This window comes from Monodon monoceros, unplaced genomic scaffold, assembly GCF_005190385.1.
Source record: "Monodon monoceros isolate NGI ecotype Baffin Bay Population unplaced genomic scaffold, NGI_Narwhal_1 Super_Scaffold_16, whole genome shotgun sequence".
Taxonomy (NCBI): Eukaryota; Metazoa; Chordata; class Mammalia; order Artiodactyla; family Monodontidae; genus Monodon; species Monodon monoceros.
The window spans coordinates 64,963,441-64,987,068 of NW_021703772.1; the positions used below are offsets into that span (position 1 = coordinate 64,963,441).

General features: G+C 37.3%; 1 protein-coding gene across 2 annotated transcripts in view; it reads right to left on the bottom strand.

Annotated features, from left to right (window-relative positions):
• Window positions 1-23,628, bottom strand: part of XIRP2 (xin actin binding repeat containing 2) — a 289,739-nt gene that overhangs the window by 260,384 nt on the left and 5,727 nt on the right. The window lies entirely within an intron of this gene.

Sequence of the window (23,628 nt, forward strand, 5' to 3'; positions counted from 1 at the left end):
TTGCCCTCTGCACCCCTTTTGCTGTGCTCTCTTCCGTGGCTCTGAAGCTTCCCCCCTCCGCCACCCGCAGTCTCTACCCACGAAGGGGCTTCCTAGTGTGTGGAAACCTTTCCTCCTTCACGGCTCCCTCCCACTGGGGCAGGTCCCGTCCCTATTCTTTTGTCTCTGTTTTTTCTTTTTTCTTTTGCCCTACCCAGGTACGTGGGGAGTTTCTCGCCTTTTGGGAGGTCTGAGGTCTTCTGCCAGCATTCAGTAGGTGTTCTGCAGGAGCTGTTACACCTGTAGATGTATTTCTGATGTATTTGTGGGGAGGAAGGTGATCTCCACGTCTTACTCTTCCACCGTCTTGAAGCTCCTCTCCACGGTAGCTATTTTAAATCAAGACGGATACCTTTCTACACTTTAAGTGGGAAAGGATGTATATATAGATTATTGGTTTGGCCAGGTTTCAACAATGACAGATTGTTTTATAGTTGTCGTAATAACGAAAGAAGGTAGGTAGGCAGGAAAACACTTTACAAACTTGAGAACTGTGTTTCAATGTGAAATGAGCAAATATTTAACCCACCAAATAAAGTGAATAATAGAAAAGTCTTCAGAAAACCAAATAAGCTCAGGCAATCGTCCTTCAAATCTTATATACGTAACTGTCAAAGGCACAGAATTGCTTCAAGATGGATTTATTTATTAAACAAACATGGATTGCACACGTGTCCTGTACCTATCACCCTGCTAACCACTAGGGACACTAAGATGAATTCTGACAGAGTCCTTCCCCATGAGAACAGTGGGGAGGGATCAGACATATACATAAATATTTTTTGCTATGGACATTGGGATATGTGTTTATGCAAAGATAGTCAGTTGCATCAAGTGAGTTGAGGTGATTATGGTGCATGGAGCATCTATTAAATCACAATAGATGAGAAATTAAAACTATGCTATAAACTAAAAAGTAGTATGAATTTGGTGTTCTTTTTGATCGACATTCCCAGAACATACCTAACAATGGGAAAGATAATATTCCTGAATGCATGTCCAGTCATTCAGTAATTACAGGAGCTTGGTGAATCTGTGATGTAAAAAGGTGAAAATCTAACTTAGAAACTGAATTAAAAGGCTCAATGAAAACTGTATAAACCTTTTATACAAAGTATTAAATGTTTAATACTGAGCCTCCCTCAGATGTTCCAGAGAACAATACTGAATGTAAGCTGACAGCTGTCTAAATGCAGAGTTGACAAGATTTTTGATAAATATAGCTATTACTTATTATATGTGAAAGCATAGCCTGTAATCCTTTTAGTATAGAGAAAAACACATTCAGTGAGGCAGTGTTGGCACAAAGTATTGGGGAGTGAGAAAGGGGAGAGAAAAACCTACACACTATTAAAGTTTTAGTGATCCTTAATATTAAAAATCAGACTGCAAGATTCATTTTCTAATCAAAACAAGATAAACCATCTTCTTGCCTTTGCAATAAGGATAAAAGACATCAACATTTAAATGTCAGCTCTATGGAATCCTCAATAATTTTTAAATTTAAATGACTCATTAAATCTTTCAGTGATATTATTCTCCCATCACTCTTAAATTTGGCACCATAAACCACAATTAATATCAAAAGTTATCTACAGATTCAATGCAATCCCTATCAGAATTCCAATGGCATTTTTCACAGAAATAGAAAAAAAATCCTAAAATTTGCACAGAACCACAAAAGACCCCAAATAGCTAAAGAAATCTTGAGAAAGGAGAACAAAACTGGAGGCATCAAACTTTCTGATTTCAAATTATATTATAAAGCTATAGGACTCAAAACAGTAATAGTATAGGCATAAAAGCAGACACATACATCAATGGAACAGAATAGAGAGCTCAGAAATAATCCCATGCGTATCAAGTCAATTAATTTTTGACAAAGGAGCTAAGAATATACAGTGGGGAAAGGAGAGTCTCTTCAATAAATGGTCTTGGGAAAATTAGACAGGCACATACAAAGGAATGCAACTGGAGCACTATCTTACACCATACACAAAAATGAACTCAAAATAGATTAAAGTCTTGAACCTAAGACCTGAAACCATAAAATTCATTGAAGAAAACCTAGGGAGTAAGCTCCTTATCATTAGTCTTGGCAATTACTTTTTGGATTTGACAACAAAAGCAAAGGCAAAAAAAGCAAAAATAAATAACAGAGACCACATCAAACTAAAAAGCCTCTGCTCAACAAAATGAAAAGGCAGCCTACGGAATGGGAGAAAGTATTTGTAAACCACATATCTGATAAGGTGTTAATATCTCAAATATACAATGAACTCATACAATCAATAGCAAAAAACCAAATGACCGAATTTAAAAATGGGCAAATGACCTGAATAGATATTTTTCCAAAGAAAAGATACAAGTGGCCAACAGGTTCATGAAAAGGTGCTCAATATCACTAATCATCAGGGAAATGAAAATCAAAACCACAATGAGATATCACTCACAGCTGTTAGGATGGCTACTGTCAAAAAGACAAGCGAGAACAAATGGTGGCAAGAATGTAGAGAAAGGGGAACACTTGTGCACTGTTAGTGGGAATGTAAACTAGTACAGCCATTACAAAAAACAATATGGAGGTTTCTCAAGAAATTAAAAATAGAACTACCATATGATCTAGGAATCCCACTTCTAGCTATATATCCAAAGGAAATAAAACCATTATGTCGAAGAGGTATCTGTACTCCCATGTTCATTGCAGGATTACTCACAGTAGTCAAAGTACAGAAGTAATCTAAGTGCCATTCAACAAATAAATAGATCAAGAAAATGTGTGTGTCTGTGTGTGCATGTACATTCGGCTTTAAAAAAGAAGGAAATCCTGTCATTTTTGACAACATCAATGAACCTGGAGGGTATTATGCTAAGTGAAATAAGCCAGACAGAAAAAGACAAATACTCCCTGGTACTGCTTATATGTGGAATTAAAAAAAAAAAGAAACAGAGAGGAGAAAAGTGGTTGTCAGGAGCTCTGGGACAGAGAAAATAGGGAATGATCAGTAAAATGATACAAACTTTCAGTTATAAAATGAATAAGGTCTGAGGATATAATAGATGACATGGTGACCATAGTTGATAACACTGTACTGTATAATTGAAACTTGCTAAGCATTTAAGCATTCTTACCCGAAACAAACAAACAAAAAGTTAAATATATGAGGTGATGGATGCTTTAATTAACTCAGTGAGGAGAATTCGTTCACAATATATGCATATATCAAATCATCACATTGTATATTTTAAATATATTACAATTTTACTTGTCAATTATACCTCAATAAAACTGGGAAAAAAAGTGTCATAGAGCTGGATGCTGAGAGACAGAGTTGGGAGTGTATGGGCTGATTGTGGTGGTTGGAGGAGAGGGTATATTCTGTTATCTGGCATCCTACGAAAGAGGGTTCTAGTGCCAGAAGCACTTAGGAAGGCTCTTCTTCAACTCTGGCCCTTAACCTGCTTGTCATGACAGAGGAGACAACTGTCAGAGGAGGAAGAGGATGTGCGCAAGCATAATCAGTCAAAAAAAAAAACAGAATAAGTATATATGTATTTGTGACTGAAATTATAATTGAAGAAAATGTTTTCAATATAAAAATTAGAAGATGAAAATAACACATTTGGTATCTATCTATACAAATAAAACTGCTATAAGTCCTTGATTTGAAGCCTAGCCAGATAAAGCAAAGCCTCAAAAGGGACATATTATGTCAGTACAGTACCACAGGGTGCTAAGTTCTGAGGAGTATGAACTGCACTCAAGGAAGATAATAAAAATGCTGGATGGATCCCACAGTTGTCAAATTCTCTACCTTCCTAACCCAAGTGCTTGTTGCAACACTTGGACAAACAAAAAAAACACAATGACATTGGTCTCTGTCAAAATTGCTGGCACTCCCAAGTGGGTCTACAAATATATTCCTGATTTGTCTGCTGAAAAAATAAGCATAAAACTCATAAACAAAGATTTAAAAATATCTTTGAAGCAAGATACTCAAATATATTGGCTGACCTCTGCAGTACAGATTCCTTAATTAACATCCAAACTTTCTGTGGTTTTGTTTTCAGGGCATCTGTCTTTCCTTAGCTTGAACCTGCTGAGTCATATCATGCCCTTGTCATGTACAGGTTTGGCCATGACTCTTCAGTCAGGAGTATCTCAACCTCACCTCCTACTGCAAAGCTGTGTCCTGAGCTCCCAAGGTTAGACATAGTCTGTCATTTCCCACAGTGACAAATGCAGAATACTGTGTTGCTTCAAAGGGCAAAACTTTATTCAGAATATGGATATTCCCAGTAGACATTCACCTCAACATGAGGATTAACCTTCTATGAAAGAGAGCCATCTCAACATAGGAGCACCTCAATACATAAGAGAAATACTAACAGCCATAAAAGGGGAAATTGACAGTAACACATTCATAGTAGGGGATGTTAACACCCCGCTTTCAGCAATGAACAGATCACCCAAAATGAAAATAAATAAGGAAACACAAGCTTTAAATGATACATTAAACAAGATGGACTTAATTGATATTTATAGGACATTCCATCCAAAAACAACAGAATACACATTTTCCTCAAGTACTCATGGAACATTCTCTAGGATAGATCATATCTTCGGTCACAAATCAGGCCTTGGTAAATTTAAGAAAATTGAAATTGTATCAAGTATCTTTTCCGACCACAACGCTATGAGACTAGATATCAATTACAGGAAAAGATCTGTAAAAAATACAAACACATGGAGGGTAAATAATACACTACTTAATAACAAAGTGATCACTGAAGAAATCAAAGAGGAAATCAAAAAACACCTAGAAACAAATGACAATGGAGACACGACAACCCAAAACCTATGGTATGCAGCAAAAGCAGTTCTAAGAGGGAAGTTTATAGCAATACAATCCTACCTTAAGAAACAGGAAACATTTTGAATAAACAACCTAACCTTGCACCTAAAGCAATTAGAGAAAGAAGAACAAAAAATCCCCAAAGTTAGCAGAAGGAAAGAAATCATAAAAATAAGATCAGAAATAAATGAAAAAGAAATGTAGGAAACGATAGCAAAGATCAATAAAACTAAAAGCTGCTTCTTTGAGAAAATAAACCTGGTTCTTTGAGAAGATAAACCAAGTTGATAAACCATTAGCAAGACTCATTAAGAAAAAAAGGAAGGAGACTCAAATCAATAGAATTAGAAATGAAAAAGGAGAAGTAACAACTGACACTGTAGAAATACAAAAGATCATGAGAGATTACTACAAGCAACTCTATGCCAATAAAATGGACAACCCGAAAGAAATGGACAAATTCTCAGAAATGCACAACCTTCCATGACTGTACTAGGAAGAAATAGAAAATATGAACAGCCCAATCACAAACACTGATATTGAAACTGTGGTTAAAAATCTTGCAACAAACAAAAGCCCAGGACCAGATGGCTTCACAGGACAACTCTATCAAACATTTAGAGAAGAGCTAACACCTATCCTTCTCAAACTCTTCCAAAATATAGCAGAGGGAGGAACACTCCCAAACTAATTCTACGAGGCCAAAATCACCCTGATACCAAAACCAGACAAGGATGTCACAAAGAAAGAAAACTACAGGCCAATATCACTAATGAACATAGATGCAAAAATCCTCAACAAAATACTACCAAACAGAATCCAACAGCACATTAAAAGGATCATACACCATATCAAGTGGGGTTTATTCCAGGAATGCAAGGATTGTTCAATATATGCAAATCAATCAACGTGATACACCATATTAATAAACTGAAGGAGAAAAACCATATGATTATCTCAATAGATGCAGAGAACTCTTTTGACAAAATTCAACACCCATTTATGATAAAAACCCTCCAGAAAGTAGGCATAGAGGGAACTTTCCTCAACATAATAAAGGCCATATATGACAAACACATGGCCAACACTGTCCTCAATGGTGAAAAGCTGAAATCATTTCCACTAAGATCAGGAACAAGACAAGATTGGCCACTCTCACCACTTTTATTCAACATAGTTTTGGAAGTTTTAGCCACAGCAATCAGAGAAGAAAAGGAAATAAAATGAATCCAAATTGGAAAAGAAGAAGTAAAGCTGTCACTGTTTGCAGATGACATGATACTATGCATAGAGAATCCTAAAGATGCTACCAGAAAACTACTAGAGCTAATCAATGAATTTGGTAAAGTAGCATGATACAAAATTAAAGCACAGAAATCTCTTGCATTCCAATACACTAATGATGAAAAATCTGAGAGTGAAATCAAGAAAATACTCCCATTTACCATTGCAACAAAAAGAATACAATATCTAGGACTAAACCTACCTAAGGAGACAAAAGACCTGTATGCAGAAAATTATAAGACACTGATGAAAGAAATTAAAGATGATACAAATAGATGGAGAGATATACCATGTTCTTGGATTGGAAGAATCAACATTGTGAAAATGACTCTACTACCCAAAGCAATCTACAGATTCAATGCAATCCCTATCAAACTACCACTGGCATTTTTCACAGAACTAGAACAAAAAATTTCACAATTTGTATGGTAACACAAAAGACCCAGAGTAGCCAAAGCAATCTTGAGAACGAAAAACGGAGCTGGAGGAATCAGGCTCCCTGACTTCAGGCTATACTACAAAGCTACAGTAATCAAGACAGTATGGTACTGGCACTAAAACAGAAATATAGATCAATGGAGCAGGATAGAAAGCCCAGAGATAAACCCACGCACATATGGTCACCTTATCTTTGATAAAGGAGGCAGGAATGTACTGTGGAGAAAGGACAGCCTTTTCAATAAGTGGTGCTGGAAAAACTGGACAGGTACACGTAAAAGTATGAGATTAGAGCAATCCCTAACACCATACACAAAAATAAGCTCAAAATGGATTAAAGACCTAAATGTAAGGCCAGAAACTATCAAACTCTTAGAGGAAAAAATAGGCAGAACACTCTATGACATAAATCACAGCAAGATCCTTTTTGACCCACCTCCTAGAGAAATGGAAATAAAAACAAAAAGAAACAAATGGGACCTATTGAAACATCAAAGCTTTTGCACAGCAAAGGAAACCATAAACAAGACCAAAAGACAACCCTCAGAATGGGAGAAAATATTTGCAAATGAAGCAACTGACAAAGGATTAATCTCCAAAATATACAAGCAGCTCATGCAGCTCAATATCAAAAAAACAAACAACCGAAACCAAAAATGGGCAGATGACCTAAATAGACATTTCTCCAAAGAAGATATACGGATTGTCAACAAACACATGAAAAGATGCTCAACATCACTAATCATTAGAGAAATGCAAATCAAAACTACAATGACATATCATCTCACACCAGTCAGAATGGCCATCATCAAAAAATCTAGAAACAATAAATGCTGGAGAGGGTGTGGAGAAAAGGGAACACTCTTGCACTGCTGGTAGGAATGTGAATTGGTACAGCCACTACGGAGAACAGTATGGAGGTTCCTTAAAAAACTACAAATAGAACTACCATATGACCCAGCAATCCCACTACTGGGCATATACCCTGAGAAAACCATAATTCAAAAAGAGTCATGTACCAATATGTTCATTGCAGCTCTATTTACAATAGCCAGGAGATGGAAACAACCTAAGTGTCCATCATCGGATGAATGGATAAAGAAGATATGGCACATATATACAATGGAATACTACTCAGCCATAAAAAGAAACGAAATTGAGTTATTTGTAGTGAGGTGGATGGACCTAGAGTCTGTCACACAGAGTGAAGTAAGTCAGAAAGAGAATGACAAATACCATATGCTAACACATATATATGGAATCTAAGAAAAAAAATGTCATGAAGAACCTAGGGGTAAGACGGGAATAAAGACACAGACCTACTAGAGAATGGAGTTAAGGATATGGGGAGGGGGAAGGGTAAGCTGTGACAAAGTGAGAGCGTGTCATGGACATATATACACTATCAAACGTAAAATAGATAGCTAGTGGGAAGCAGCCGCATAGCACAGGGAGATCAGCTCGGTGCTTTGTGACCACCTGGATGGGTGGGATAGGGAGGGTGGGAGAGAGGGAGACGCAAGATGGAGGAGATATGGGAACATATGTATATGTATAACTGATTCACTTTGTTGTAAAGCAGAAACTAACACATCATTGTAAAGTAATTATACTCCAATAAAGATGTAAAATAAAAAAAAAAGAAAGAAAGAGAGCCATCTGACAATTGAAAGAACTGCTTTGCAAAAGCATGAACTCCTTGAAACTGAAAGTATTTAAAGGGAAGCTGGGTTGCCATCTGCCCAGGATATAATATGAATTCCAACTTTGGGAGGGAGTTTGACTCAAAGACATCCGAGTCTTAAGATTCTGATTCTTATCATTCTACTTCAGTCACTTTAATTACCATATCTTTTTTTTTTCTTTTTTGGGGGGTACAGGGGCCTCTCACTGTTGTGGTTTCTCCTGTTGCGGAGCACAGGCTCCGGATGCGCAGGCTCAGCGGCCATGGCTCACGGGCCTAGCCGCTCCACAGCATGTGGGATCTTCCCGGACCGGGGCACAAACCTGTGTCCCCTGCATCGGTAGGCGGACTCTTAATCACTGCGCCACCAGGGAAGCCCTGGAGCAGTATATTTTTATTCTGAGTTCTGCATCTGCTGAGTTTACTTTCTTCTGTTCTATGTAGAAATCTTCATATGTTATGGGAAAAGGGAGTTTGGACATTAGCATAAGATAAAGCTTTTTGGTAGACATAAATGTCTTTCAACACCATGTGGTATATACATACTGGACCCCAGTATCTGAGAGCCCCTATATGCTCAGCACTGCATTTCTGATGTACAGCTGCAAGAAGATGCAGAATATATTTTTATTCTTTTCTCTATACCTAAAATATTTTATAATTTAGAAGAGTAGGTGATAATTGATTATTACTTAACATTTTCTAGAGTAGAAAAAACATGTCATACAACAAGTCACAGTACATTATGAGGACTTTCCTGAACTGGTGATGGCAGTGGGGTTGGGTGTAAGTCAATAGTCATGAGGTAGACTTTACCAAGAGAATCTATGCAACAGCGAAATGGAAGCTCTCTCTGATATTAGCTGCATGCTCCAGGTCACTGTATAATAACAAATGGGGCAAAATGGAATAAATATGAATCAGGAATGCAGTTTATCCTTTGATAGGCTGGTAGATATAAATTGATGTAAAAGTAACATCAGACTTCAGACATAAAAATGGTTATAAAAGTAGCATTAATTCCTTCATGTCCATTTCTTGCACAATTTCACCAGTGTCATCTATAAGGCATACAGAGTAATAACACAGGGTGTCCAACCCAGAGAAGCTGGCACACAGCCACTGAAAAGATTTCTTTGGCTGAGTTGACCATATGCAAGCGACAAATGACATCAGGTTATTAAACACCTGCTGTCAAATCAGCAGAAGGAGTGCAACTATAGGCAGTGCAGGCTGAAGAATTCCTATAAGGTTACCTTGAAGCTGAGTCCTAAGGATGAAATGCTAAAGCACATGACCTGGAGAGTAGACTCTGAAAGAGCCAGCTCATTTTAACAAGGGCTTTCCATGCACCCATTCCTAAGGTACTTAATGAGCACACCCAACATGCTTGGCACTCTGTTAAAAACAACAGAGGGAAGGAAAAGGAAGAGAAGATATGTTCTTGCCTTATAATCCAGGTGGATAATCAAACAAGGTAGTAAAATAATTTATCACTCAAACTGGGACACTTTTGAGAATGGAAAGAATTCTATTAAAATTTATGCTGCGGCAACATATGTAAACCAGGACTGTTCCTACAAAGCAGGACATATTGTTGCTGTATAGATCAGATATGTATAATTCATTCTTAAATAGCAAAATGCGGAATTGAATTTGAAATGATACAGAGTCAAATAATATATAAAATAGAACTAAAAGAGCATCTTGTCATAAATAAAGAAAACAAAACAAACTTATACCCCAAAGTTAGATACACCCAATTATAGTGAAAAATTAAAGTCAATTTAGCACCAATGGGCAGAAGCAAGACATAATAAGTAGAAAAAAAATCAAGCCACTCACTATACACTTATTAGAAAGGTTAAAATTCAAAATACTGAGAATTCCAAATGATGGCAAGCTATGGACTTGTTAGTAATAATGTACCAATAATGGCTCATCAATTTTAATAAACATATCACACTAATGCAAGATGTTCGTAATAGGGGAAACGGGGGGTTGGAGGGAGAGGGGATATGGGAACTCTGTATTTTACTCATTTTTTTCTCTAAACTTTCTTTTCCCTAAAAAGAAAGTTTATTATTAAAAATGTGAATATCAACATCTGGAATATTATATTGACATGGTAGTTGGAGGAAACTAAAGAACCCTTCTATAGGCATAAAGGTCCCCAAGGTAGCACCACTGGACAGGTGTCTGCATGGAATAAAGAGCTGGAAGAAAGGAAATAGATTATTTTTTAAAGTTTTGTTAAATAAGAAAATCCAGCCCAGCATGCTTAAGAAGATTATTTGTACCCAATATAGGCTTAAAATCAGTCCCAATATCATGCTCAGCATTCATGATAAATAAATTACTGTAAGTAGATACATTGGCTTGGCTTCTCCTTCCCTTGGTATTGCTCCTTGGACAGGTTCCAACAGTACAGTATGCTGAGCATTCAGGGGTAAAATCAAAAAGAGAAAGTTAGGCAAAGTCCACCTGAGTCATTACTATGAAGTGGAAAGGCAGACATATAGACTGGAATACACCAGAAGAATTCTAGAACACATACAACACTAGGAGCATTTTACTGGGGAAGTTGGAGCCCTGTATAGGAGCTACTAGAGTGCAATGCCCAATAGAACTTTCAGAGATGATGAAAATGCTTTATACCCATGCTGTCCAAACAGTAAACACTAGCTACATATAGCTATTGAGAACATGAAATATGGCTAATATGACTAAGGACATGAATTTTGAATTTAATTCAATTTTAATTAATTGCAGTTAAAGTAACCACATGTGGTTAGTGACTCTGTAATTGAAAATGCAGCACTATAAAATAGAATGCACTCCCGAGACTGAACCAGGAAGAAACAGAAAATATAAACAGACCAATCAAAGGACTGAAATTGAGACTGTGATTAAAAATCTTCCAACAAACAAAAGCCCAGGACCAGATGGCTTCACAGGCAAATTCTATCAACCATTTACAGAAGAGCTAACACCTATCCTTCTCAAAATCTTCCAAAATATAGCAGAGGGAGGAATACTCCCAAACTCATTTTACGAGGCCACCATCACCCTGATACCAAAACCAGACAAAGATGTCACGAAAAAAGAAAACTACACACCAACATCACTGATGAACATAGGTGGAAAAATCCTCAACAAAATACTAGCAAACAAAATCCAATAGCCCATTAAAAGGATCATACACCATGATCAAGTGGTGTTTAAACCAGGAATGCAAGGATTCTTCAATATACGCAAATTAATCAATGTGATAAAACATACTAACAAATTGAAGGAGAAAAGGAGAAAAACCATATGATAATCTCATTGATGCAGAAAAAGCTTTTGACAAAATTCAACACTCATTTATGATAAAAACCCTCCAGAAAGTAGGCATAGAGGGAACTTACCTCAAAATAATAAAGGCTGTATATGACAAGCCCACAGCCAACGTTGTTCTCAATGGTGAAAAACTGAAACCATTTCCTCTAAGATCAGGAACAAGAAAAGGTTGTCCACTCTCACCACTATTATTCAACATAGTTTTGGAAGTTTTAGCCACAGCAATCAGATAAGAAAAGGAAATAAAAGGAATCCAAATTGGAAAAGAAGAAGTAAAGCTGTCACTGTTTGCAGATGACATGATACGATACATAGAGAATCCTAAAGATGCTACCAGAAAACTACTAGAGCTAATCAATGAATTTGGTAAAGTAGCAGGATACAAAATTAATGCACAGAAATCTCTTGCATTCCGATACACTAATGATGAAAAATCTGAAAGAGAAATTAGGGAAACACTCCCATTTACCACTGCAACAAAAAGAATAAAGTACCTAGGAATAAACCTACCTAAGGAGGCAAAAGACCTGTATGCAGAAAACTATGACACTGATGAAAGCAATTAAACATGATACCAACAGATGGAGAGATATACTGTGTTCTTGGATTGGAAGAATCAATATTGTGAAAATGACTCTACTACCCAAAGCAATCTACAGATTCAATGCAATCCCTATCAAATTACTAATGGCATTTTTTACAGAACTAGAACAAAAAATCTTAAAATTTGTATGGAGACACAAAAGAACCTGAAGAGCAAAAGCAATCGTGAGAAAGAAAAATGGAGCTGGAGGAATCAGGCTCCCAGACGTCAGACTATACTACAAAGCTACAATAATCAACACAGTATGGTACTGGCACAAAAACAGGAATATAGATCAATGGAACAGGACAGAAAGCCCAGAGACACGTCCATGTACATATGGTCACCAAACTTTTGATAAAGGAGGCAAGAATATACAGTGGAGAAAAGACAACCTCTTCAATACATGGTGATGGTAAAACTGGACAGCTACATGTAAAAGAATGAAGTTAGAACACTCCCTAACACCATACACAAAAATAAACTCAAAATGGATTAAAGACCTAAATGTAAGAGTGGACAGTATAAAACTCTTAAAGGAAAACATAGGAAGAACACTCTTTGACATAAATCATAGCAAGATCTTTTCTGATCCACCTCCTAGAGAAATGGAAATAAAAACAAAAATAAACAAATGGGACCTAATGAAACTTAAAAACTTTTGCACAGCAAAGGAAACCATAAATGAGATGAAAAGACAACGCTTAGAATGGGAGAAAATATTTGCAAATGAAGCAACTGACAAAGGATTAATCTCCAAAATTTTCAAGCAGCTCATGCAGCTCAATATCAAAAAAAAAAAAAAAAACAACACAATCCCAAAATGGGCAGAAAACCTAAGTAGACCTTTCCCTGAAGAAGATATACAGATTGCCAACAAACACATGAAAGGATGCTCAACATCACTAATCATTAGAGAAATGCAAATCAAAACTACAATGAGTTAGCATAAGGTATATTTTTTCTCGTTCTGACTTAATTCACTCTGTATGACAGACTCTAGGTCCATCCACCTCACTACAAATAACTCAATTTCGTTTCTTTTTATGGCTGAGTAATATTCCATTGTATATATGTGCCACAGCTTCTTTATCCATTCTTCTGCCGATGGACACTTAGGTTGCTTCCATGTCCTGGCTATTGTAAATAGAGATGCAGTGAACATTGTGGTACATGACTCATTTTGAATTATGGTTTTCTCAGGGTATATGCCCAGTAGTGGGATTGCTGGGTAGTATGGTAGTCTAACACATATATATGGAATCTAAAAAAAAAAAAAAAGTTTATGATGAACCTAGGGGCAGGACAGGAATAAAGATGCAGAAGAAGAAAATGGACTTGAGGACATGGGGAGGGGGAAAGGTAAGGTGGGACGAAGTGAGAGTGGCATGGACTTATATATACTACCAAATCTAAAGTAGATAGCTGGTGGGGAGCAGCCACATAGCACAGGGAGATCAGCTCGGTGCTTTGTGTCCACCTAGTGGGTTGGGATAGGGAGGGTGGGAGGGAGATGCAAGAGGGAGGGGATATGTGGATATATGTATATGTATAGCTGATTCACTATGTTATAAAGCAGAAACTAACACACCATTGTAAAGCAATTATACTCCAATAAAGATGTTTAAAAAAAAAGATGCAGGTTGAAAGTATAAAAGGTAGAAACAATAAAAATAATAAAACAGAAACAACAACAAAAAAAACTACAATGAGGTATCACCACACAACAGTCAGAATGGCCATCATCAAGAAATCTAAAAACAGTAAATGCTGGAGAGGGTCTGGAGAAAAGGGAATCCTCTTGCACTGTTGGTGGGAATGTAAACTGATACAGCCACTATGGAGAACAGTATGGAGGTTCCTTAAAAAACTAAAAATAGAACTACCATACAACCCAGCAATCCCACTACTGGGCATATACCCTGAGAAAACTATAATTTTCATGTACTACAATGTTCATTGCAGCTCTATTTACAATAGCCAGGAGATAGAAGCAACCTAAGTGTCCATCAACAGATGAATGGATAAAGAAGATGTGGCATATATATACAATGGAATATTACTCAGCCATGAAAAGAAACAAAACTGAGTTATTTGTAGTGAGGTGGATGGACATAGAGTCTGTCATACAGAGTGAAGTAAGTCAGAAGGAGAAAAACAAATACCGTATGCTAACACATATATATGGAATCTTAAAAAAAAAAAAGGTTCTGAAGAACCTAGGTGCAGGACAGGAATAAAGATGCAGACGTAGAGAATGGACTTGATGACGCGCGGAGTGGGAAGGGTAAGCTGGGACGAAGTGAGAGAGTGGCACGGACATATATACACTACCAAATGTTAAACAGATAGCTAGTGGGAAGTAGCCACATGGCACGGGGAGATCAGCTCAGTACTTTGTGACCACCTAGAGGGGTGGGATAGGGAGGATGTGAGGGAGATACAAGAGAGAAGATATATGGGGATATATGTATACATATAGCTGATTCACTTTGTTATACAGCACAAACTAACACAACATTGTAAAGCAATTATACTCCAATTAAGATGTTGAAAAAAAAAAGAAAAAATAATATACTATGCCCACTCTTAACTGCTTCCAGCACCATCCATACCAGCACTACTGCTCCAAATAGAGAGAAATTTGAACCAGCTGACTGTAAACCAGAGGGGGCATGTCTTGTACACCTTCATTATTCAGCAAAGAGTTAAAAAATGACTATAGTGTATAAGACAGTATTTCTAAACATGAGATCAATAGATTCACATAGGGGAAACACTCGGGGTGGTTACTGACAATGTGAAGTTTGGGTATCCGTATCATATCTACTGGATCAGAATCACCTGTGTTGAGGAAGAACCAGTATTCTGTACTGTTAGCAAATTTATGTACAAAGTTCAAGAAAGACAGTATAAAAAATGTACTTTTTAAGACAAAAAAAATAGAATGTATGTAGATGACATACATAAGTATATGATATTGTATACAAGCCCATGACAGTGGAAATTAGAGCTGAGATTATATAACTGAGATGAAGCCTGGACAATAAAAGGTTTACCATAAAGGACTAAGATACCAGACAGGAAGGTAATGTAATAACGTAGGTAAGAAGTGACAAGGGCTAGGTGATAAATGAAAAGTGAAAAGAGAAATTGGGAAATGTGGAGTTGAAGGCAAATGAGCAGGATAAATTAAACTATCAGAGAGAACTCTTGGTCACTGCACACAAGGTGTTGTCATTGAAAATATATGGGCTTTGGGTAAGAAGTTGATTTAGGTGGAGAATAATGAGCTCAGAATTGGGCATTCTGAGGTGGTTGAAGAATATCCACATGGAAGTTTTCAGAATGAGTTAAAAACTGGGGGGACAGAGCTGAGGTAATAGGCTAAGATTGAGATAAACATGTCAGCATCATCTACATAGGGTCAAAAATTGAAATCACAGAAAGAGAAGAATGAATCTGAGCGACTGTCCACAGTAAGTAATTCAGAGAATTAAAAAGAAGCACAAAAAGCAGAAAGAAGCGGACTATATTCCTGTTCATTAAATTTAAAAAATTTTATTTGGTCTTGACCTACTATCTTCCTCCTCTCTGGTTGCCTTCTTCAGCAGCTTTTAGGCTTCTAAATTTCTCATAGTTAGAGGTTTCCTCTACATTTAGATTTTATCAATTAGAGAATTTGCCTTCTAATGAGTATTAAAATAAACTGCAAAGTTTTTTTTCTTTTCTTTTAAAAAATGTCTCAAAAGGGAACCCTCGCACACTGTTGGTGGGAATGTAAATTGGTGTAGCCACTATGGATAACAGAATGGAGGTTTTGCAAAAACCTAAAACTCGAACTACCGTTATGACTCAGCAATTCCACTCCTAGGTATTTATCCAAAAAATGAAAACACTAATTCAAAAAGGTATATGCATGTCAATGTTCATAGCAGTATTATTTACAATTGCCAAGATATGAAAGCAATCCAAGTGTCCATCAACAGATGAATGGATAAAGATGTGGTATATATATGTATATATGTGTGTGTGTATATATATATATATATATATATATATGCATACACATGTAATACTACTCAGCCATAAAAAATAATGATCTTTTGCCGTTTGCAATAACATGAATGTACTTGGAGGGTATTATGCTGAGTGAAATAAGTCAGAGAAAGACAAATGCTGCGTTATATCACTTATATGTGGAATCTCAAAAATAAAACTAGTGAATATAAAAATAAAATCTCACTTTTTCTCTCTCTTTTCCTTCAAATATCTCTAAATATCTTTCTTTGGGTCAAGTTACACTAAAATCATCTCTGCTTCTATACCTAGACCCTGAAGGAGAAATAAATAAGCCATCATTGATTGCTTTCACTTCTTTATTAAGCTCCTTGTTAGTGTGGAAGTTATCTTGCACAAAGTTTCTTGTTCATTAGAGTAGAAAATTTCAGCTTACTCTAAATTCTATTAGCCAAATAGACATAATACAAAAACTAGCCTTTAGTAATAAAGCCTCTGGGACTTCCCTGGTGGTCCAGTGGGTAAGACTCCATGTTCCCAGTGCAGGGGGCCAGGATTCAATCCCGGGTCAGGGAACTAGATCCCCCATGCACCCCGCAACTAAGAAGTCTGAATGCCGCAAATAAAAGATCCTGCATGCAGCAACTAAGACCCGGCGCAGCCAAAATAAATAATTAATTAAAAAAAAAGAATAAAGCCTCTGGACTCAGCCTGTTTGGACAATTCCTTTTTCAACCTCTTCACAGAGGGACCTTAGACAAAGAGGGTTTATTTTTACTAAGCCTCTATATTCTCATCTGCATAATGATGATGCTGTCCTAGCTTACCTTATAGGGTAGTTATGAAAATTAAAAGAGAAAATATATTTCAAGTGCTTACATACCTGGCACATAATGGTCATTGACTTTTTAAATGTATTTATTCAAAATATGAAGTTTATTTATGCCATATTTTATCAAAGTAAAATGACATCATTATTTTATGTACCTCTAAGAAAAGGGGAAAATCCCGGCAAACTATGAAATGCCATTGACTACAAGAAGCATGTCAATTTCAAAGATGTTAACATGTGAAAAAATATGTCTTAGAATTGAGTATATCAAGTAGTGTTTGTGGTATACAAAGTTTAAGAGTTGTGTGATTTCTATGACTGGCTAGGATCCATTTATACCAGAAACACAGCTGTGAGATCTTGTATGAAAATGGACAATATGAATCCAGAGAACACTCAGAGAGTAGTAATTAATATTGTGGGTTCTGGATTGAGATAGACTTGGGTTCAGATCCCTGCTCTATTACTTACCAATGGTGTACCCTTGGGCTAGTTATTTAACTTGTCCACCCTGCAGCTGTAAAATGGGAATAACGATAGTTCTAAATTTAAGATGACTGTGAGTATTAAATGGGCAGCGATACTCATGAAGCCTTCAACAAAGTACCTGGCAAATACTGTGTTTAAAAATTAGTACTTGCTAGCCATTCACAGCAGCACAGTGCCTTATCCTCCAGGGGTCTAGGGGCAGACCAATGTTAGGATGAGGTGAGGCATTCAGGGATAACATCAAAAATACGTGGGGCCTGCAAAAAAAGCTATACCTATAAACCAAAGAGCAAACTTGAAACATATCTCAGGGAAACCACAATTGCTGGTCCTGGATAAATAAGTCTTTTTAGAGACATTGACACATGCCCTACATCCTCTCAAATTTACTTTTAAACATAAAATATATTTTTAAAAGCCTATGTATTAGTGTGTGTGTGTATGAGGCTATGGAAGAGAAAGAAAATTTGTCTGTGGTATTCCTGGTTTTTGTTTGTTTTTATTGTTGTTTTTTATACTTTGAATTTCCTTTCCTATGAGAATTTCAAACATATTTCAAAACACAAGTAAAAAAATTGCCCTAGGGGTTTCCCTGGTGGCACAGTGGTTAAGAATCTGCCTGCCAATGCAGGAGACATGGGTTCGAGCCCTGGTCCGGGAAGATCTCACATGCAGCAGAGCAACGAAGCCCGTGTGCTACAGCTACTGACCCTGTGCTCTAGAGCCTGCAAGCCACAACTACTGGGCCCACATGGCACAACTACTGAAGCCCGTGCGCCTAGAGCCCATGCTCTGCAACAAGAGAAGCCACGACAATGAGAAGCCCCGCGCACCGCAACAAAGAGTGGCCCCCACTCACCGCAACTAGAGAAAGCCTGCACGCAGCAACGAAGACCCAAAACAGTCAAAAATAAATAAATTTATTTTAAAAAAATTGCCCCAGCACTCAAAAATAAAGATAAATGGGAAAGAGATTAAATTATAACATCATTATGACCAGAAATGGATATATTTTATATCATCTTTATCATTAATAAAAGATTCTGACATCTAATCAAGGTTGAAATCAGAACATTCTAATTAATTTAAATGTTTGCTCCGGACATGGCTCCATGAATGGCAGTGGGGGGAGAAGTGCATCATTATGATGTATTACCATGGTTTAGAGCAATCTGTCTGATGGCATCTAATAAATGACTTTACATTGACATAAAACAAGTTAGTACACTATTAAGTACCATAAATCATATTTGGTAGTAGGTGTAGATGAGAAACATTAACGGAGATTGAATTTGTTTCAGGTGTTTGAAACTCATTGCGTTCACTTACCACTACACATTAAACAAAGAAATAGCTTTCCAAGTAGGAAAATGTATTAACCATTTGATTTCCACACACAGTATAGTGAGTGCAAAACAGGTGCTAAAATAAAGGTACAGTTTGGTGTCTAAAGGCTGGTTGATATCCAGGAAGAGGGTACCAGGGTGACTGTACCTGTTGTAATAGCCACATCCATTCTGAATTATCAGTGCCTCCAGTGCACTTCATGCTAAATATCTTGAATTTCAACCCTTTCAAGTGATTCCAGACTTCTAAGTTCAGTTAAAGAACTTCACTTGAGGAATAAACCAGGCAACTACATTAAAGAAGGCTTTACTATATCAACCCTGGGGATTGGTACTCAGTAAGAAAGACCAGATAGGGGAGCCTATGAAATTAAGAAAGTTGGCATCAGAGGGGCTAGCTCCAAAGAGAAGGAAGATATTTTAGGAGCATTGGGAAATCTATCAAAAAACTATTTTATACACCAAAAAGAGGTGAACATTTTGGAGGGGCTGGCAATGTATTCTACAGATTGAAGTTTGCTGTCAAATCAGCAACAGAACGGCAATAGTAGTTATACTTCCTGGAGTTTGAGTCTGAGACGAGAGATAATTTGAGTTTCTTGAATTTGATGCAATGACTTAGAAGGACTATAATCAAGACAGAACCAACAGTTTAAATAACGGCAACACCTACTACAACTACAATAAAAACAAGGCAAGCACTCTACTTCTGAAAATGTAGTGAAACTCAGTGAGTGGAAATGGGGTATAAATTTAAAGCTGATCTAACTACAGAGCTGTCCATAACACTCAGCTTCTGAACTACTGATTGGGCTCCTTAAATTCTCCTTGCTAGAAAAACAATTAATTGCAGAGAACCTGAGATTATAGGCAGAGATTAAATGGCTAAAACTTCCAAAGTTTTAGAAGTACAGGAGTAGTGAGCTAGGAATCATGGTCTACAAAGGGATATAAAAATAATAAATCTGTGAGGTTTGGAAAAATCAGGACAAAAGAGGCCATAATCCTCCACTCCACAGTGCTAACGCCTCAAGAATGATCATAATATTTATTTAATTTTTTATTTTGAAAGAACATTATACTTATGGGAAAGTTGCAAGAATACAGAGATTCCCATATGCCATTTGTTCAGCTTTCCCTGATCAACATTTTATTTATTCACAGTATGACTGTGAAGCCAAGCAATATGTAGACCTTATTAGAATTTCACCAACTTTCCCACTAAGGCCCTCTTTTCTGGCCCACGATTCAAAGATCCCGTCCTCAATTTAGTTATCACATCTCTTTAGTCTCCTCCAGTTTGTGGCGGTTTCTCAGTATTTGTCCAGCATGGCCTTACCACTTTTGAAGAGTAATGGCCAGCTGCTTTATGTCATCCCCGTATACATGGGTTTAAATGATGTTTCTCATGATTAAATTGAGATTACATAGTTTTGGCAAGAATACCATAGGAGTGGTATTTTGCCCTTTATAGTACATTCAGGGGGTACATGATATCAATATATCTTATTACTGGTGATATTAATTTTGATCACTTGGGGTTTGTTTTGTGTGTGTGTGTATGTGTTTCCTGAGTCTGTCCACACTACATGGAAGTTTAGCTGTCAGAGTGCTGTGGAAGGGATCCCTGTGTTATTAGAAAGAGAGGCAAAGCCCTGAGGCTGTTCTTCGGGGCAAAGGTTCCAGGAACAAGCATCGCTGGTCTCCTGTGACAAATTCTAAACACCTTGCAGGTGCCTGCAGGAGCAGGTGGCCCCAAGGATATGCAATGGAATGGTGCGTTCGGCTGGTTGTAGACTTGGACCTTAGTAGACATCAGATTGTGGCCCCAGGGCTCCATGCTTGAAGCCCCAGGTGCTGCCCTGGGGCCTTCCTTCTCCTAGAAGGCTATAGATTTCTGGCCCACATGTATGCAGTTCACTGCCCTATTTTGGCTTAGGGCAGTCTCCCCTCTGCACAGCCTTTGGGCCAGAGCCAGTTGCTCAGTACCTGGTCAGGAACCCTTGGGCAAGGTGCCATTGCGATGTGACACTGACTGTGAGGTTGGGCTCAGTGATGATGAGGATTGGGGTTTACTTGATAAAAGCCTTGAGCCAGACTTTCCATTTAGTCTGGAAAGAGGCGCCCAAATGTCTGTTGGACCAGTTGTCTGTCAGGCACTGTCTAGCACTCAGCTTCATGCTTTGAGATGCCAGATCAAGTGTTCATCTCATTAACTCAGTTCTGACAAAACTGCTTTGACATAGTCTCTGGAGGTGACAAGATGTGGGCTAGGGAGAGGGAGAAGGTGAGGATGAGATGGCATTTGGACTGCTGGTTCAGTGATTAGAATGTCATTTCCATGGCCCTTGGTGGAGACAAAGGCCCTGAATAAAAACCAAAATTCTCCCTATTTAAGCATCCTTCCCAATGTAATGTTTTCTTTATTTCTCCTTTTAGCTTATCCTGATGGTAAGGTAAAAAAAAAAAACCTGGTAGCATATGAAAATCAGCCATGGGAGGACAGGAAAGGGGAAAAAGAGTCATGTGTGGGACTCACAGAATTAATTCAGTCAGTAAGAAGAAATGTCGGCTAAGCATCAGGGGGAGACAGGGTGGGTAAAAGAAAGTGGGTTTGCAGCAGAGGCGGCAGAGCTGGTATCAATTTTCTTATAACACAAGGGTGCAAACCCTCACTAGTTTTTCAAGTAAAATATCAAAGAATGCCAATCCATGACCTGACAGCAGTTCTCCCAGTTGAAGGTGAGTCAATATTGCTTAACATCTTTCTGTGGTTACTGGCACTACATTCTCTACAGTCATATTGTGACTGCGTATATCACTGCAAGACACAAATGAGATGAGATAGCAGTTTCCTCGGAAAGTCTTTAAGGGCACACAGATATGTTCAGTTGGGAATGTTACCATCAGATCACAGGGCTATCTTTTCTTCAACTAACATAAAACACTGCACAGGAGGCAGTAAAATAATAAACATGTAAATGGAGGAAAAGAACAACCAAAGAACACTAAAAATATCTGGAAGAACAAATTATATTGTGAAGAAAAAGCAGCACAAAATGAAACAAAATATGGCCCATCCTTCTGGTGTCTTTGAAGTCCAAGTTTAATTTGTTCTCTCTGTGTGTGTGAATACAATAAATACTTTTATACCATGTAAGTCTCATCTCTTTTGGATTTGGATTTTTGACTAAGCACCGGTGACTTCTCTTAATCGGAAAGAACAATGAAGGTGGCAAACATATCTCTGCCTAGGGTCTTAATAAAGCTTTGAAAACTGTAATTTAACAAATTGTCTTTTCATCTCAAAATGGGATTGTAACCCATGTTGGAAAGTTTCATTAACATTTGCTCCACTCAGTGAGAGCCCTTCTAGTGGGGCCTTTGCAAAAGACTAAGGTGTTGTCAGACTGAAATAAAAGCTGCTTCGCTCAAAGTACTTTTCCAATTTTAGAAACCATAGAGTGTAAGCTTCTGCCTTTAGGTGAGAAAACAAAAGCCCATTGAGATTAAATATTTTCTCTGAGGACATTTACCGAGTTACACAAATGATACTGGAGAAGAGAAAATAGAAGAAATATTAATTTGGTGCTACTTTGGTGTTATTTCTTTTTTTTTTGTGTGTGTGTTATTTCTTAAATTTCATTTGGTGCTACCTCTTAAATACCTCTTCTCTTTCAGGTGTTATATAACTTTATCTTCACAAAAATCCTGTGCTGTATTAATTTCCTTATTTTATAGCTGTGAAATTAAGGATTAATGAGGTGAAATAACTCATTCAAGTTCACACAATGAGGAAGTAGCCGAGCCAAGGTTTCCAGCTGATCCTTTGTCACCAAATATTATTTTATATGCTATGCAGAAATGAAAATTACAATTCTGTATAATATATCCTCTAACAGAAAAAATAAAGGAGTGATCTCATTAAACTATTTATTCAGTTCTACAAAATCTACTTGCTCATTTTTCAGGCAAAGGAAAATATATTTTCTTTTTTCAGAGATCTTTAAAACTCTTCCCATAGGAAAAAATATATTTATCTCTATATTTTTGAGAGTTTGGTGGACAGATATTTCAGCAATAATTTTCAAGATTGTACTAACCTCCATCTCGTTAGATGTTTTTACAAAATACATTATGCTTGACAGAAATTATTTCAGAAATACTGGAGAGACAGGAGGGTGGGAGATGGAGAATCATAGGCTGTGACAGAGGTAATTGCCTTCAAAGAGTAGTGCTTCTTGCTCTCTGAGATTAGAGATAAATTAATCCCTGAGTCCCCACATGCCCAAGTGTAAGGAGCAAATATAAGTTCAAGCATCTAATGAAGTGATTTTGTAGTGGAAGCAAACTGCAAGCCATGACTCACCTGTGCTTTTAAAGGCTTGATTTTATGCAGAACTAAAAAGTAGGAGATGAAAAATTGGTCATTAAATGAAAAACCAGAGGCTTTGATTATTGGAGGGAATGAAAATAACATTCTGGAAACTATGCCATATTTAATTGTTTATATCCTATTCAATCACTGATGCACATATAGGTCCATAGTCCCTTAGCCTGTGTCTTCATGTTCTCCTTTAAGCCTCCAATCATACAATAGATCAAATTAATGCATTCTGAGGCAGCACAACTAGCTAGAATAGGGTGATTGTGCTTCCTGGGTTTGATCAAGTTCAGCTCATGTTTGAATGCTCTATGCCAACTTAGGGCCTAAG